The sequence below is a fragment of the Narcine bancroftii genome, chromosome 10 (genome assembly GCF_036971445.1).
Source record: "Narcine bancroftii isolate sNarBan1 chromosome 10, sNarBan1.hap1, whole genome shotgun sequence".
NCBI classification, from domain to species: Eukaryota; Metazoa; Chordata; class Chondrichthyes; order Torpediniformes; family Narcinidae; genus Narcine; species Narcine bancroftii.
The window spans coordinates 24380011-24395294 of NC_091478.1; the positions used below are offsets into that span (position 1 = coordinate 24380011).

Genomic DNA, 15284 nt, shown 5'->3' on the forward strand with positions numbered 1-15284 from the left:
CATACCAGATAGTGATGCAACCATTCAGAATGCTCTCCACAGTGCACCTATAGAAATTTGTAAGAGTCTTTGGTGACATATCAAGCCTCCAGTGAGAAAAGGGCATGCCTTCTTGACCCCCCTACAAACCCGTGCATCTATAATAATACCTAGATATTGAGTGAAAAATTGGAGATCGTTGATAAAGCCGGCATTTATTGTTCATCCTTATTTACACCTAAACTGAGAGATCATTAAGAGCCAACCTTATTGGAGATATGTCCCAGACCGAATTAAGATGGAAAGATATGTTAGTGAACTAGATGGCACAAATGATAGCTATCAATTATCCAGACTAGCTTTTAAATTCAAGTTTATTGTCACATGTACAGTGAAAAATTCTACTTTGTGAGCAATCCAGCAAGTCAACCCATCCATGCATATTACAGCAATTAAAATACATTACTGAGTGCAGGGTTTCAGAGATATATCAATTAGAACTGAGCAAAGGCAACTTACTAGTGTGAGAGTATCTCCAGCACATTTGTGTTTTAAATTACCAGTGAGAGATTCATTCAGGAGTCTGAAGAATCTCTACTTTAATATGACGGTGCGTGACCTCAGGCTCGTAAATCTTCTTCTTGATTGTAGGGGTGGGGTGGGGGGGGGGCTGTTGAAGAGATTTGGATGAGTCTTTTGATACATTGGCTGTTTTTCCATGGCCTTTCATTGCAGATTTATTCAACGGCAGATACTTGGTTTCTGGAAACATAACAACATAAGAAATAGAAAAAGGAGTCGGCCATCTGGCCCATTGAGCCTACTCCGCCATTTAATGAGATCATGACTGATCTGATGATAGCCTTATCTCCACCTATCTGCCTTTTCCCCTACCCCTTAATTCACAGACTATGTAAAAATCTATTAACTCTTGTCTTAAATATATTTACTGAGGTAGTCTCCACTGCTTCAGTGGGCAGCAAATTCCACAGATTCACCACCTACTGGGAAAAACAGTTCCTCCTCTCTGTCCTAAATTTATTACCCTGAATTTTGAGGCTATCTCCCACACCAATGGAAACAACTTATCTACCTCTATCTTATCTAAGCCTTTCATAATTTGATATGATTCTATTAAGATCCCTCTCATTCTTTTAAATTACAGCAAGTACAGTTGCAAATTACTCAATTGCACTTCATAGGCTAACCCCTTCATCTGCGGAATCAACCTGGTGAACCTCCTCTAAACAGCCTCCAAAGTCAATTCATCCTTCCTTAAGTAAGGAGATCAGAACTCCAGAGCTGGCCTCACCAGTATTTGTAGCATAACCTCCCTGATCTTAAATTCCATACCTCTAACAATGAAGGTCAGTATTCCATTTGCCTTCTTGATAGCCTGCTGCACCTTCAAACCGACCTTTTGCAATCATGCACAAGCCCTCCCAAGTCCTTTTGCAAGGTGGCATGCTACAATTGCTTGCCATTTAAACAATATTCGGATCTTCCATTTTTCATTTAGTGAAGTGAAATGTAGCAAATGGAAAAGGTTAGGCATGATGGGCATATTTTGTAAAGGGATGAAGAGCAATTGACTATCCATAACAGCAGAAAACAGCTCAATAGAATCAATGACATTGTAGCAAAAATTCTTATATCAAACATGCATAATTCATGGATTATCTTCACTTGAATTTGAATTCCTACTTACCTCAGTGGGATTCAAACTCCTCTCTATGGTCAAATGCTCTAAAGGTCCAATTGATGGTACCAGTAATCACTGCTTTAAGTATAAATCTTTAAGCACAGGGACAATGCCAGCTGAGTCTTGCTTCATTACTCTTTTTGTGACTGTAAGTATGACTCCTGTTGCCAAATTGCATCCTTTCATTCTTCATCATCTCCTCAACCATAGGCTTGAGCTGGATAGAATTCCCCTCCAAAAATAACATTCCAATGCTGGCAAGCGTAATGACATTACAGTGCCAGCAGCCCTGGTTCGAATCCGGCGCTGGCTGAAAGTAGTTTGTATGTTCTCCCTGTGTCTGCTTGGGTTTCCTCTGGGTGGTCAGGTTTCCAATGACATTCCAAAGACATAAGGGGTTAGACAGTTAATTGGTCACATAGTTGTATTTGGGTGGCACGGGCTCATGGGCCAGAATGGCCTTTCACTGAGCTATATCTCTAAATTAATTTTTTTGTGAAAAAGCTTACATTTCCATAACATAATTCACTTCCCTCCAGGAACATCCCAAAGAGCTTCATAACCAGTGACATACTTCCAATGTGTAGTTGCTGTTTTAGGAAAGATGCCTGTCAATTTTCACACACTAGGATCCCACTGATGTCACTAACTCAGTGTGACAGTTGTACATTCGCAGAGCTGCTGCCTCAGAGATCCAGTGGCCTAGGTTCACTTCCAACCTCGTGTGCTGCCTGCATAGAGTCTGCATATTCTCATTGTGGGTAATCTGTTCCCAAAGAGGATCTTTCCCAGACCCAACACACTAATGGTATCATGAAGAAAGCACGTCAGCGCCTCTACTTCCTCAGGAGTTTGTGGCGATTTGGTATGACATTGGAAACCCTGGCAAATTTCTACAAATGTGTGTTGGAATGTGTGCTGACCAACTGCATCACTGTCTGGTATGGGGACACCAATTCCTCTGAGCATAAAGCCCTGCAAAATGTAATGGTCCCTGCCCAGGACATCACAGGCAAAATCTTCCCCACCATCGAGAACATCTTCAGGGAATGCTGCCGTCAGAGAGCAGCAGCAATCATCAAGGATCCACACCTCCCAGCACATGATCTGGCTGCTACCATCAGGAAAAAGGTATAGGTGCCTCAAGATTTGTACCACCAGGTTCAGGAACAGCTACCACCCCTCCAACATCAGACTCCTCAACAACAAACTCAATTAGGGACTCCTGTAAGGACTCTTTTGCCCTTTATTGATTTTTTTTCTCCGTGCATGGCACAATCAGTTTGTTTACATTTGAATATAGTTTTAGTTTTGCACTACCAATTCGTGTTAACTCTACCTTGCCCAAAGGGGAAAAAATATCAGGGTTGTATGTAAAGGCATGTATGTACTCGAACAATAAATCTGAAATCTTAAATCTTCCCCCTCATCAAAGACGTGCCTGTTGGAGTATTACTTGGCCAGTGTATATTGTCCTTAGTGTGTGGGTGAGCAGTAGAATCCAAGGGAATGGGTGGTTGATTGGAGTGTGGGGAGAATAGAACGGGATGAGTCCAAATGTTGTTGGTTATTGCAGGCCCATAATTTCTGTGTGGTATGACTATAACTCGATAATCTGTTTCAGAGATGTTGATTACAGGATATATTTTGGTTAGGACAACATAATAAGGAAGAAAGGAAGGTTTACCCTCCAGCTAGTATTTCCAACTGCGCAACACGCCTTCAAAAACATTTGCAACCTACAAATCAAAGTGGCGTGGGTCATGTTTAATGCAGAAATCACTGTAGCTTAATCTCAAGTAAAGTAAGCAGTTGTAGGATCTCAGTCCTCAAATCATAGCTCCCTTAAGTGTTTACACAGTGGAGTGATATATTTATACTGTTAGCAATAACCATGCCCAGACTGTGACAGATACATGAAAAATTCCCCGGGGCTGTTATTTTAAGCAACAATTCAGAGGAAAAAAAAGTTCTTGCTCAACTGAAGGCAGCTCCTTTCGGATGAACTTTTTGCTTTTCAATCTGCTCTGCTGACACACTTGCATGAGGAGTTTGTGCTTTGTAGAATTCTTACTCCCTGTGCATCAAGTTTCTTCAGAAGATTTCAATTTGTGTATTACCCAAAATAACACTTTGTGTTTTTTTATCTAGTTCAGTTTGAAAATGAATAATTTTCAAATTGAAATAGAAAAGTGACCTGAATGGATTAATTAAGGCAAGGCGGCAAGGACAAATTGGATAGGATTTTTTGAGGAGTTTATTGACATCGACGTGAATACATTATATACAAATGCAATTAAACTCTTGCTTGCTGCAGCTACACAGAAACGTAAAACAAACAAATGTCAGTATAAATTAAATTGACACAAGCCTTTATTCTACCATAAGGCAAAGATTCATTATTAGCGAAATATGTCCAGCGTCCCTTACAGCCAGAGAAAGAGAAGCAAAAGAGGGGCCCCACAGGGTCACTGAATATCCATGGCTTCACCTCCAGCACTCCCGCAGCCTCCGCAGCCACACAGCCTTCAGTCTGAACCAATCAGCAAACCCAAGCTCCAGATGCAGATCTCTGATATGTTCAGGAAGCCTCCGGCACCCATCGCATCCCAGTTCTGATACCTGAAACCCCTTCAGCCTGTCATGAGTCAGTGTCCAACAGTCTGCAGCCTGGTGGGAGTCCTTTGACCACAGTTGCCAGCAGTTGGCAGCCTGCGGGGGTTTCTTGCCTCGAGTCACCAGCAACCCACTGCCTGTGTGTTCTCCAGCCTCAGAGCCCCTTGCTGGTCTGCCACCATGGTCACTGTATTCACTGTTTCTCCTTCTCAAACGTGGGTTGGTCTCCCTGTTTTCTGGTGCCCTGCTTACCTGGAGTTTACAACCCCTCCTGGCTGCTGCCGATTGTAGGTGCTTCATCTTGGGTCAGATGTAAACAAAGCTAAAAGAATGAAATGATAAATATTAATAGTTGCGTAGTGCAGCAAAATGTTGCTTCAGTCGAGCAGATAATCCCTTAATGATCCTGGTGTAGGTGCGGTTCAGGTGAAATGGCATGGTGGTTAGCCCAGCATTATTATAGCATCGGTGACCCAGGTTCGAATCCGCCACTGTCTTTAAGGAGTTTGCATGTTCTCCCTGTAACCTGCATGGGTTTTCTCAGGGTGCTTCGGTTTCTGCCATGCTGGATGGTTAAAATTTAATAAAATTTTAAATATAGAATGTTTGGGACTGTCAGCAGCTGGGAAAATGAACCCAGAGATACTGAACTTCAGGCTTCTGTACTTTCTGCCCAAAGGGAGCAGTGAGAATAAGTTGTGAGCTGGGTGGTGGGGGTTCTTTCAAAAGGTAGCTCACCTTTTCACATTTCCAATGTAACCACCTCTGCCCCAATCCCCAGGTTAATTGGGTGTGATTAGACTTCTTGGGCTTTGTGGGCCTGAAGGGGGCCTTCCACCATTAAGTTAAATTAAATTAAAAGAATCACCTTTGATTGTGTTAGCTTCCAAACCTCTTGCTGAGGAAGCTCATCCCTCTTTCAACCTATGGCATTGGGACTGACGTGGACTGTGACTTTGGTTATCCATCTTCCCCCTTCAAAATACTCGGTGATATTTTGGGGCATTCATGACTTTGGTTCTAAGGAGACAATGTTTCATTCTAGAGACCTGGAGCTACATGCACAAACACACATCTGCACATCTCCTGCCCGGACCCACTAACAGTCGAGCAAAGCTGGAGAAATTCAGCAAGTCAGAAGGGGGCGTGGTTAGCATCAAGGGTGGCACAGTAAGCCTAGCAGTTAGCACAATGCTGTTATAGTGCCAGTGACTGGGCTTTGACATGGGTTTGAATCTGGAGCTGTCTGTGAGGGGTTTGTACGTTCTGTGTGGGGTTCCTCTGGGTGCTCTGGTTTCTTACCACCGTCCAAAACATACCTGGCAACATAGGTCAATTGGATGTAATTGGGCGGTACGGGCTTATGGGCCGAAAGAACCTGTTACTGTGCTGTACGTCTAGATTTTTTTAAAATTAAAATTCATTTTAAATTAAAAAAAAAGACAGCCAACATCACAACAGACCCCCATCATCCTGGTCACAACATCTCCTCACCGCTCACTTTAGGCAGAAGGTACAGAAGCCTCTAGCTTATTTCTCGAAGGGCTCAGGCCCAAAACATCAGCAATATATCTTTGACTCCGATGGATACTAAAAGACCGGCTGAGTTCCTTCAGCATTTGTGTGTGTGTTTTTATCTCTAGGTTGAAGAACCATAGAACATTACAGCACAGAAACAGGCCCCTACTAGTCTGTGCCGAACCTTTTTTTAAGCCTAGTCCCACTGACCTGCACTTAGTCCATGGCCCTCCATATCTCTCCCATCCACGATATTGTCTAAATTTTTCTTAAATATTAAAATTGAACCTGCATTCACCACTTCATTTGGCAGCTTGTTATATGCTCCCACCACTCTCTGTGTGAAGAAGTTTCCCCTCATATTCCCCTTAAACTTTTCCCCTTTCACCCTTAACCCATGTCCTCTGGTTTGTATCTCACCTACCTTCAGTGAAAAAAGACCACCTACATTTACTCTGTCTATCCCCCTCATAATTTTAAATACCTCTGAGAAATCCCTCATTTTTCTATGCTCCAGGGAATGAAGTACTAACCTGTTTAATCTTTCCCTGTAACTCAGTTCCTGAAGTCCAGGCAACATCCTAGTAAATATTCTCTGCACTCTTGCTAACTTATTGATATCTTTCCTGCAGTAAGGTGAACAATTTTTTTGCCAACAGCCGTCAGGAATTTGAACCTCCCATTCTACCCTTACTTTAACCATAAACTACTCAGGGACCACCAAAAGATATGTCACTTTTTTTCACTAACTGCAACTGTGAATATTCTACTAATCACTTTTTCCTTCGTGACATATTGTGGTAATTTAATCTATGTAATTGTAGTTACTGTATCTTTCGTACATGTGTGGCAGCAGCAAGTAAGAATTGCAATGCATCTGCACATTGCTCTTATATATTTGATAATAAATGTTCGTGAGGACTGCTTTCACCGATTCAAGGATGGGCAGGGAGGACATCAAGTGGGGGAAAGGGCTGGAGAAGGGCCTTTGTAATAGGATACAGAACAAATTAATTCCCTTTGATTAAAGCTCTCTTGTTTTCTCTCACCTTCCCTCATGTGCAGCTAAATTAATTTAATTATTTCAATCAGAGATGTTTAAAATCAGTCTGAGTGGTAGAATCTGTGGGGAGTTGATGGGAATGTGGGGGGAATGAAATGGGATTAGTGTAATGGGGGTTTGATGGTCGGTTTGGACTCGGTGAGACTTAAGGCTTGTCTCCATGTGTAACTCTATAACTGTGATTAGTTTTGGTAAATGCACTCAAAATGATCAAAAGGGAAAATATAAATTTTGGGAATAAATTAGCAAGAAATATGGAAAGAAGTTCTGCAAGTATAGAGTCTCAATAGTGAATGTCGGCCCCTTTGAAGCTGAGATAAGGGAATGAATGGGGAACAGGGAAATAGCATAGATATTAAATAAATATTTTGTATCTGTTTTCCTGTTAGAAAACACTAAAAGCATTTTGAAATGGCAAGGAAATCAGATGGCCAAAAGCAGTGGGGAATGTTGCACACAGTGGTATGGGTCCTAGGCCTTGCAAAGGCATCTACAGTGATGGACAGGTTGCCATCCTTGTGATGCCCAGAGGAAACTTTCAGAAATCTGTGCATCCTCCGCTGGCCCCAGGTTGGTGGAAGTGACATTCTTGGATCTCCTGCTTTTGCAAAGGGTTGTGGCAGATTGGAAAGCAGCTGATTCGGGACAAGAGGGAGAACTCCTGCCATTGCGAAAATTCTGGAAAACATGAAACATTACAGTGGCAAGCACTTGGAAATTCATAATGCAGAGTCAAAGAGATTTCATGAGTGCAACAAGACACACTGATCAAAAATAGAAGTTTTCTTCAGATTTGCGAATCGTCATTGAGCAGCAAAGCAATGTGTGCTGCTGGCCACAGTTGGGACAGGCCATGATGATCCTGCAGCAAGTTGGTGAAAGGGATCAGTGATCCTGACTGCTCAGGCAGGCATGTTTAAATCCTGCATTGCAAGAACAGCAGTGGGGGGGGAAGGTGAAGAGGCTGCCATCACTGTATCTCCCACACCCAGAAGGCGCATTTGGCTGCAGTGCTATGCTTCTAAAAACTGAAGGTGTTCTAGTTTGAGTTTGTTGTCACGTGGACTCATGTTCAGCGAATAAGACCATTTTTGCCAGTTTGTCAACCCAAACATAGTAGAGCAAGGAAAAACACATTACCGAGAGTTGGGTTACAATGAGAGATCAGTTGGTACAGAGCAAAGGCAATATTATTTAACTTGGGTGAGGTTCATTCATGAGTCTGATAATGGCAGAATTAATTTTGTCCTCGAATCTGGTGTGATCTCACATTCGTAAATATTCTTCTCAATGGTGGGATGGTGAAGAGAGTGCAGCCTTTTTGTACGTTGGTTGATTTTCTGAGGCTTTAGAAGTGCAGACGGAGTTGATGGAGAGGGCACAAGGGTTTGTTTGATGGACTGAGCCATGTTCACAACTTCTCTGCAGTTTCTTGCAGTCCTGGGCAAAGCAGTTCCCGTCCCTGAAGCCTGGATTGTACTTCAGACTAAAAGCCAATAATGGGCCTTGTTTCTCCAGACAGTGAAACACTTATTACTCTGTTTCAGGAAAAGCACTAAAGTATTCTTAATCTCCATTGGCTACACTTCCAAACACGAGCCATCAGGAACAGTGCAGGCACGAACGAAATGAAGAACAAAAGAAAATTTGACATCAGCTGCCTTCCACAAGGTTCACATCTTTATCTGGGAAGCTTACTTAATGGGAGGTGTATGTAAAATGCGGCTGTCATATTAAAAAAATGTGGTTTTATATTTGAAGTGCTAAGAGAGTTTTGAATTGTTTAAAGAGCTTACAAGTGTGATGTTTACATTGGCCAGATTGTAGAAAGTACTGAGTAATGAAGTGTTAGATCAGTATCGAATTACACTCAGCAATGAGGAGGGGTAGTGTTTGAGTGATGGAGATTAGAAAGCGGTTGTTTGAGGGTTAGCAAATCCCACAGATAGTATTTTACAATTTGAATATTCAATGTCAGGTCAAGTTCAGCTCGAACTGGTGCACAGCTCCCTTGCCAAACCGGCAATGTGGGTAGTTCATTCCCCCTTCCCTTCACCCTGAGTAGGCAGGTTTGAGTAGGGAGGGGTCATTAAAAATGTCATATATCTGAGTACTGACTCCAACCCCTCCCCCCAAACTTGGCTTCTAATGGATAAGCCACTTTTTTTTATTTAAAAAATAGACTTTATTCACAATAAATTATTTACAAAAGGAAACCTGTTCAAAATCTCTTCCCACCCTTAGTTTTGTATCCTTACATTCAATATTAGATCATAAGAAATATGAGCAGGGGTCGGCCATCCAGTCCATCGAGCCTGCTCCACCATTCAATGTGATCATGGCTGATTTGATGATAGCCTCATCCTCACCTACCTGCCTTTCCTCATTTCCCTTAATTCTCCTACCACCTAAAAATCTATCGATCTTAGTCTTAAATATATTTACTGAGGACAATGAATTCCACAGATTCACCACCCTCTGGGAAAAGCAGTTCCTCCTCATCTCCGTTCTAAATCTACTACCCTAGATCTTGAGGCTATGTCCCCTAATTCTGGTCTCCCCACCAATGGAAACAAGTTACCTATCCCTATCTTATCTTCTTCTTTGGCTTGGCTTCGCAGACGAAGATTTATGGAGGGGTATGTCCACGTCTGCTGCAGGCTCGTTGGTGACTGACAAGTCCAATGCGGGACAGGCAGGCATGGTTGCAGTGGTTGCAGGGGAAAATTGGTTGGTTGGGGTTGGGTGTTGGGTTTTTCCTCCTTTGTCTTTTGTGAGTGAAGATCCATTCTCATTCTTCTAAATTCCAGCCCCCTTGCATTGGATGCATCTCAGTGCTTCCCTCACCATTTACTCCTGAAGCCTAGATTGTGCCAGTTGGCAGCATTCCCTCACCGATGAAAGACCAACAGGTTTTGGGCAGATTAAAATGCATTTTCCATCGAGTTAATGGATAAGCCACTGGTCTCCTAAGCCAGGGAATATGGGTTTGGGTCCCATCTGGGTCCCATTTTTCACTTTAGTTAGGGGCTGAGACTGAGGAGAAGCTCCTCAAGCAACAGAGGGGGGAGTAACGACAAGGTGCCACAGCGATGATAATGGTGTAAATAGAAAGGAAAGAAACAATGTACAGTGATAGAAATGTATTGATACAAAACTAAAGGTGGGAATGGGTTTCCTTTGTAAGTATTGTGAATAAAGACTATTAAGCTTGAATGGAGCTGGGATGAAATGGGCAACTAATCCAGACCAAGTGGTGGGTGGGGGGGGGGGGGTTGGTAATTCAATTACAGAGTTGCTGTGTATAATTATTATTGTCAGAAGGCCCATCAGGTTGAGAAAGGCAAAGACAAATGGATCTAGGCTTTAGATGCTTTAGGTTTGCTCCTGGAGTCTGAATTACTTATTTCAGCTCCCTTCCACCATCATCCTGTGACCTTTGCGATATCATCTACCCCTTCCCTCAACCTTGAAGGCCTCTGTCAAATCTTTGAACTGAATCCTTCGAATTCTTCTGATCTCTGGCATTTCATCTCAACTGAGGTTCAACCTGCAGGAGAGGAAATGTTAAGAGGGAGTGATAGAGTGAATATGTTTCTTTAGGTATTGAAACAGGAGTCGGGATTCAAGAAAGGGAAGGATGGCCTGTGTTATAAATAAAAGATGGAGGTATACAAGTTTATAATGAAAATGATCCCCAACCCTTTTCCCTTCCTTCTCCTATCTGCTAATCTTCCTTGATCACTTCTCAGTTTCTTTCTATTCTAAACTCACATCTGTATCTACCTGTTGGCTCTTAACCTGTTAAATTTAAAATCTTTACATTTTTAAGTTAGATATGTAGCACGATAATAGGCCTTTCAGCCACGAGCCCGTGCTGCCCAACTGACCAACAACCCCTGTAGGTTTTGAACGGTGGGAGGAAACTGGAGCGCCCAGAAGAAACCCATGCAAATACAGAGAGAACGTACAGACAGCACCAGCTGGCACTGTAATAGCATTGTGCTGACCACTTGGCTAACAGTGCCACTGTTGGCTTGTGTTCCTTCCCGTCCCTCCCTCCTCTCCTCTCCTTCTCTGCCATCTCCCACCTTTTTATTCCAGCATCTGCCTGTTTTTCACATTCTTGATGAAGGAATTAGCCTGAAATAGAATATAGAACTATACAGCACAGAACATTCCCTTCAGCCTTCGATGTTGTGCCAACCCACATGTTCCTTCTTTTAATAAAGTACTAAACCCTTCCTACCACATAACCCTCTATTTTTCTTTCATCTTATTCCCTTCTTATGGTTGGTGCATAACCTGCTGAGTTTCTCTAGTGCTTTTGTGCACTGCACTGGACCCCAGCAACTGCAGATTTACTTCCAAAAGGACGACAAATAGTTCATTGCTTGAACTTCCCCGTCTTTTTTGTAACATCTGATGTAAATATTTATCCAATAGATTGTTAGAAATTGCAGTAACCTCCTTATCTCTGACAGCATCGTCAGACAGTTTCAGCTTGAAGAATTTCCTCCGCATCTCTTGTCTCTGAAGCAATTTAAAATTCATTGAGTTATTTTCCCTGGAGGATGTCAAAGCTTTAAGTCTCCTGAGCAGTCCTCTTTTTCTTCCAATCCTCCCAAGGAATGAGAGTCTCCCATATCCACAGTTTTCAACCCAAACATTATCCTGGTCAATAGAGACTGTTGGATTTACAGGAGTAAAACACAACAGTCTGTAGACACAGTGAGTGAAGTAAAAACACAATGCTGGTGAAACTCAGCCCTTCATCAAGGTATGACAAAACACAGGCAGGTGCCTGAATAAAATGTTGGGGCAGGGGGCAGGGGGAGGAGTACACTCCCACTACACCTTTAAGCATCTTTTTTGTCATTGATTACATTAGACACTAACTATGGATCACTGTTCTTCACTCACTAAGATATCATTAGGTCTTTTTTATATTATGCCTATACATTTTTCCTGCCATACTCTTGGGGATTTAAGCATCTGCATTTATATGGTGACTTTCGTGGTGCCTCAAAGAGCCCAAAATATTTGGCAGTCAATGAAGGAAATGCAGCAGTTGATTTGTTCGTAGCAAGATTCTACAAAAGATTCAGGCCAGATAACTTGTATCAGGTTCTTCTGCCGCTGGGTTATTGAGCAAAATGACAGGGGCGTTGTCATTTTATGGAAAGATGCAAAAGTTGCACATACTGAAATGGTGAGAGAAACTGAAGGGACCCAGAGTCGGGCAGCATCCGTGGAGAGAAAGGATCAGTCAACGTTTAAGGTTGGGACATTTTATGGAGAGGAAAGTGGGAAAGGGAGATAGCAAGTATAAAATAGTGGGAAAGGAAGGACTGGGGGTGGCACGGTTGGTGTAGCGATTAGTGCAACGCCTTTACAGCGCCAGCGATCAGGACCGGTGTTCAAATCCTGTGCTATGTGTAAGGAATTTGTTCGTTCTCCCCGTGTCTGTGTGGGATTCCTCCGAGTTCTCCAGTTTCCTCCCACCATTCAAAATGTACCGAGGATGTAGGTTAATCGCATATAAATTGGGTAGCACAGGCTTGTGGGCCAAAATATACCTTGCTGTATATGTAAATACAGGCATCTCCCAGGTTAAAAATGTCCAATTTACAAAAAACCCGCAGCTATGAAGCAACAAGCCAGCTGGAAATAGAATGGTGTTAGCTTCCGATTTGAGTGTGGTCGAGTCAGCATCATGAGAGAGTATGTTGTACGATAGTCTCGCACAATGCAGCCATGGCCTAGCATTGCGATAGAGTAGCATACAGCACATCGCAAGCATGGAAACGGATTCAAAATTGAAAAATATGGATTCAAACATTGCACCTGTACAGTATTGTATGCTCTTATTTCATTTGATTTACAACTATGTACTGTATTATTATGTTTAAGATGTTGTAATGTATTTGGAAATGTTTGTTAAGTGTTTTACATGCATACTATATATGCTATATACTAAGATAAACATTTGACTAACTGATGCTAAATAAGGATCTTATGTACTTGTTCCAACTTAAATACAAATTCGAGTTAAAGACAGACCCAGGTAATAGAACTCATTCTTAACCTGGGGACTGTCTGTAAATAAAATAAATAGGGTACGGGACAGAAGAAGTGGAGAGGCAGGTCTGAGGAGTGGAAGGGTCAGATTTAGAGAGAGCAGGTCTTGATGGGAAAGTGGTCATTCAACTGGAGAGGAGTTGGAAGTGCAGGGAGGATGAGTGATGTGAAGAACTTAACTGAGCTCCTGTTGGAGGAAAGGCTTTTCAAGGGAAGCATAACTTGAGCAGTAAACTGGAGAGAAACAAAGAGCATGGATGCTGGAATCTTGGATGAACAAAAAGAAGGTGAAGGGACAATGGGTCAGGAAGCATTGTTGGAAAGAAATGTTCAATCATCGTTTCTGTTAGAACGAATCACCATTTCAGGTTGGGACCCTTTATCAAGGCTAAATTGAGAAGTGGAGATATCAAATATTGAAAAAGAGGGTGATGAAAAGAGAGTACCTCTGACAGCAGCAGAAACTCAGTAGGGTGTTGAAGCATTCACATAGACTATGTGCTCTGTCTTTGGAGACAAACTGAATGCAGAGGTTTCTGACTTTGGAGATAGCTTCAAGATACGGCTGTATCTTTTTTACAAAACTGGGGTGAAGCATGAAAGTCTGTAGATGCTGTGATTACTGAAGGAACTCATTCTTGCAACATCCATAGGAGGTAAATATATATTGTACCTTGAAGGCCCGAAATGCTAGTAATATATCTTTACCTCCTATCTACGCTACAAGGCCTGCTGAGTTCCTCCAGCATTTCTATGTATTTACTATTTTTTAAAAAATAGCAATCCTAATTTGTTGAAAATATTTCCATAAAGAAATGTGAACAGAAAAACCCCTATTATTCAGAATTCAAGCAACAGGCAAAAAAAAAATGGCAGTAAATATTCAGGTAAAAAGTATGAAAGTTTAAAATTGGCATGCCTCGCCTTTAGTTCGCTAATCCATGCAATCTTAAGAAACAGGATTATTCACTCATTCAGTATCTACCAACCCCCATAGTGGGTTTACTGTACATACATACAAATAAGAAAACCATACGTCAATACATTACAGTAATTGGTCAGTTTAGGAAAGAGATGTGTTCCAATAAGACATTTCATTTAGGGAAATTTTGTTTATTGCAAAGGCTAGAGTTAATGCGTTTTGATCATTTTGGTGCAGTGTATTCCTAATAGCAGAGATTTGTGGCAGGAATTAGATTTGCGAATCAAAGACGACAACCCCACAAACGTCTGTCAAATAGATTTGTGAATATCACAGGGGAGATGCATTTTAGTTATAAATCCAGAAATGCAGGTCATCCTCAATTTACCAATGCTTTGTTTGTAAATTTTTCCTATAATACCATTGACTTTCGGAGATATGTGTGTATTTGATTTACAAGTCTATTTTTCACTCTATGTAGCAATATGTTGCTCTCTTCCATGGGTATACTTTGTTCCACAATATTGGAATAATGGTGTACTTGGGGTGTTTCATAAGTTTGCAGATGACATAAAAAATGGAGGTAACGTGGACAATGAAGAAGGTTCAGCTGCTGGATGAACTCAGCAGGTCAGACAGCATTCATGATTATAAATGGTCAGTCAATGTTTTGGGTCTGAACCCCTTAACAGGACGAAGATAAAATGGGTAAAATTACATATGTAAAGGGAGAAAGAAGTTGGGGAGGGACCTATGGATGATGGAGGACACAAGGGGTGGAAGGTGGAGAGACAGGCAGAGGGAAAAATCATTCAGAGGATGAGGGGAAGAAAGAAATGTTAGAGAGAGACAGAGAGACAAACAAGTAGATAAAGAAGAAATGAAACCACAGAAAAATCGATGTTCACGCCGTTAGGCTTAAGACTGTTCAGGATTAATATGGTGTGCTGTTCCTCATGTTTATGTTCGACCTCATCTCAACAATGGTTAAAACCGAGGAAAGACATGTCACTGTAGGAATGGTTGGGGAAGTTGAAATGGTCAGCTTCAGGAAGCTTAAATTTAGACCCACACAGCATAGGTAATCGGCAGAGTTGATCTTAGATCGTCATAGGTCTAGATGAACTCAGAAGGTGGGCCAAGGAACAGCAGGATGGAATTTAACTCAGGCAAGTGTGAGTTTTGCACTTTGGGAGGTTAAACCAAGTCAAGACTTACACAGTGAATGGTGGGGCCATAGGGAGTGCTGGAGAACCAAGAGACAAGATGTGAAAGTGGTGACGCAGTAGACAGGATGGCACACTTGCTTTCATCAGTCAGAGCGCTGAGTGCAGGTGCAGTGATGTCGTGCTGTACAATGTGTTGGTGAGTCAACACTTGGAGTATTATGTGCAGTTTTGGTC

General features: G+C 42.0%; 1 protein-coding gene and 1 long non-coding RNA gene across 4 annotated transcripts in view; one reads left to right on the forward strand and one right to left on the reverse strand.

The window, feature by feature from the left end:
* Nucleotides 1-15284, forward strand: part of hpse2 (heparanase 2) — a 263673-nt gene that overhangs the window by 124668 nt on the left and 123721 nt on the right. The gene's annotated exons all lie outside the window — the stretch shown is intronic.
* LOC138744311 (uncharacterized) overlaps nucleotides 4053-15284 on the reverse strand; it is a 41648-nt gene continuing 30416 nt past the window's right edge. The window contains exon 5 of the long non-coding RNA XR_011345440.1: nucleotides 4053-4619. This is a non-coding gene — a long non-coding RNA (uncharacterized lncRNA). The remainder of the gene's footprint in view (nucleotides 4620-15284) is intronic.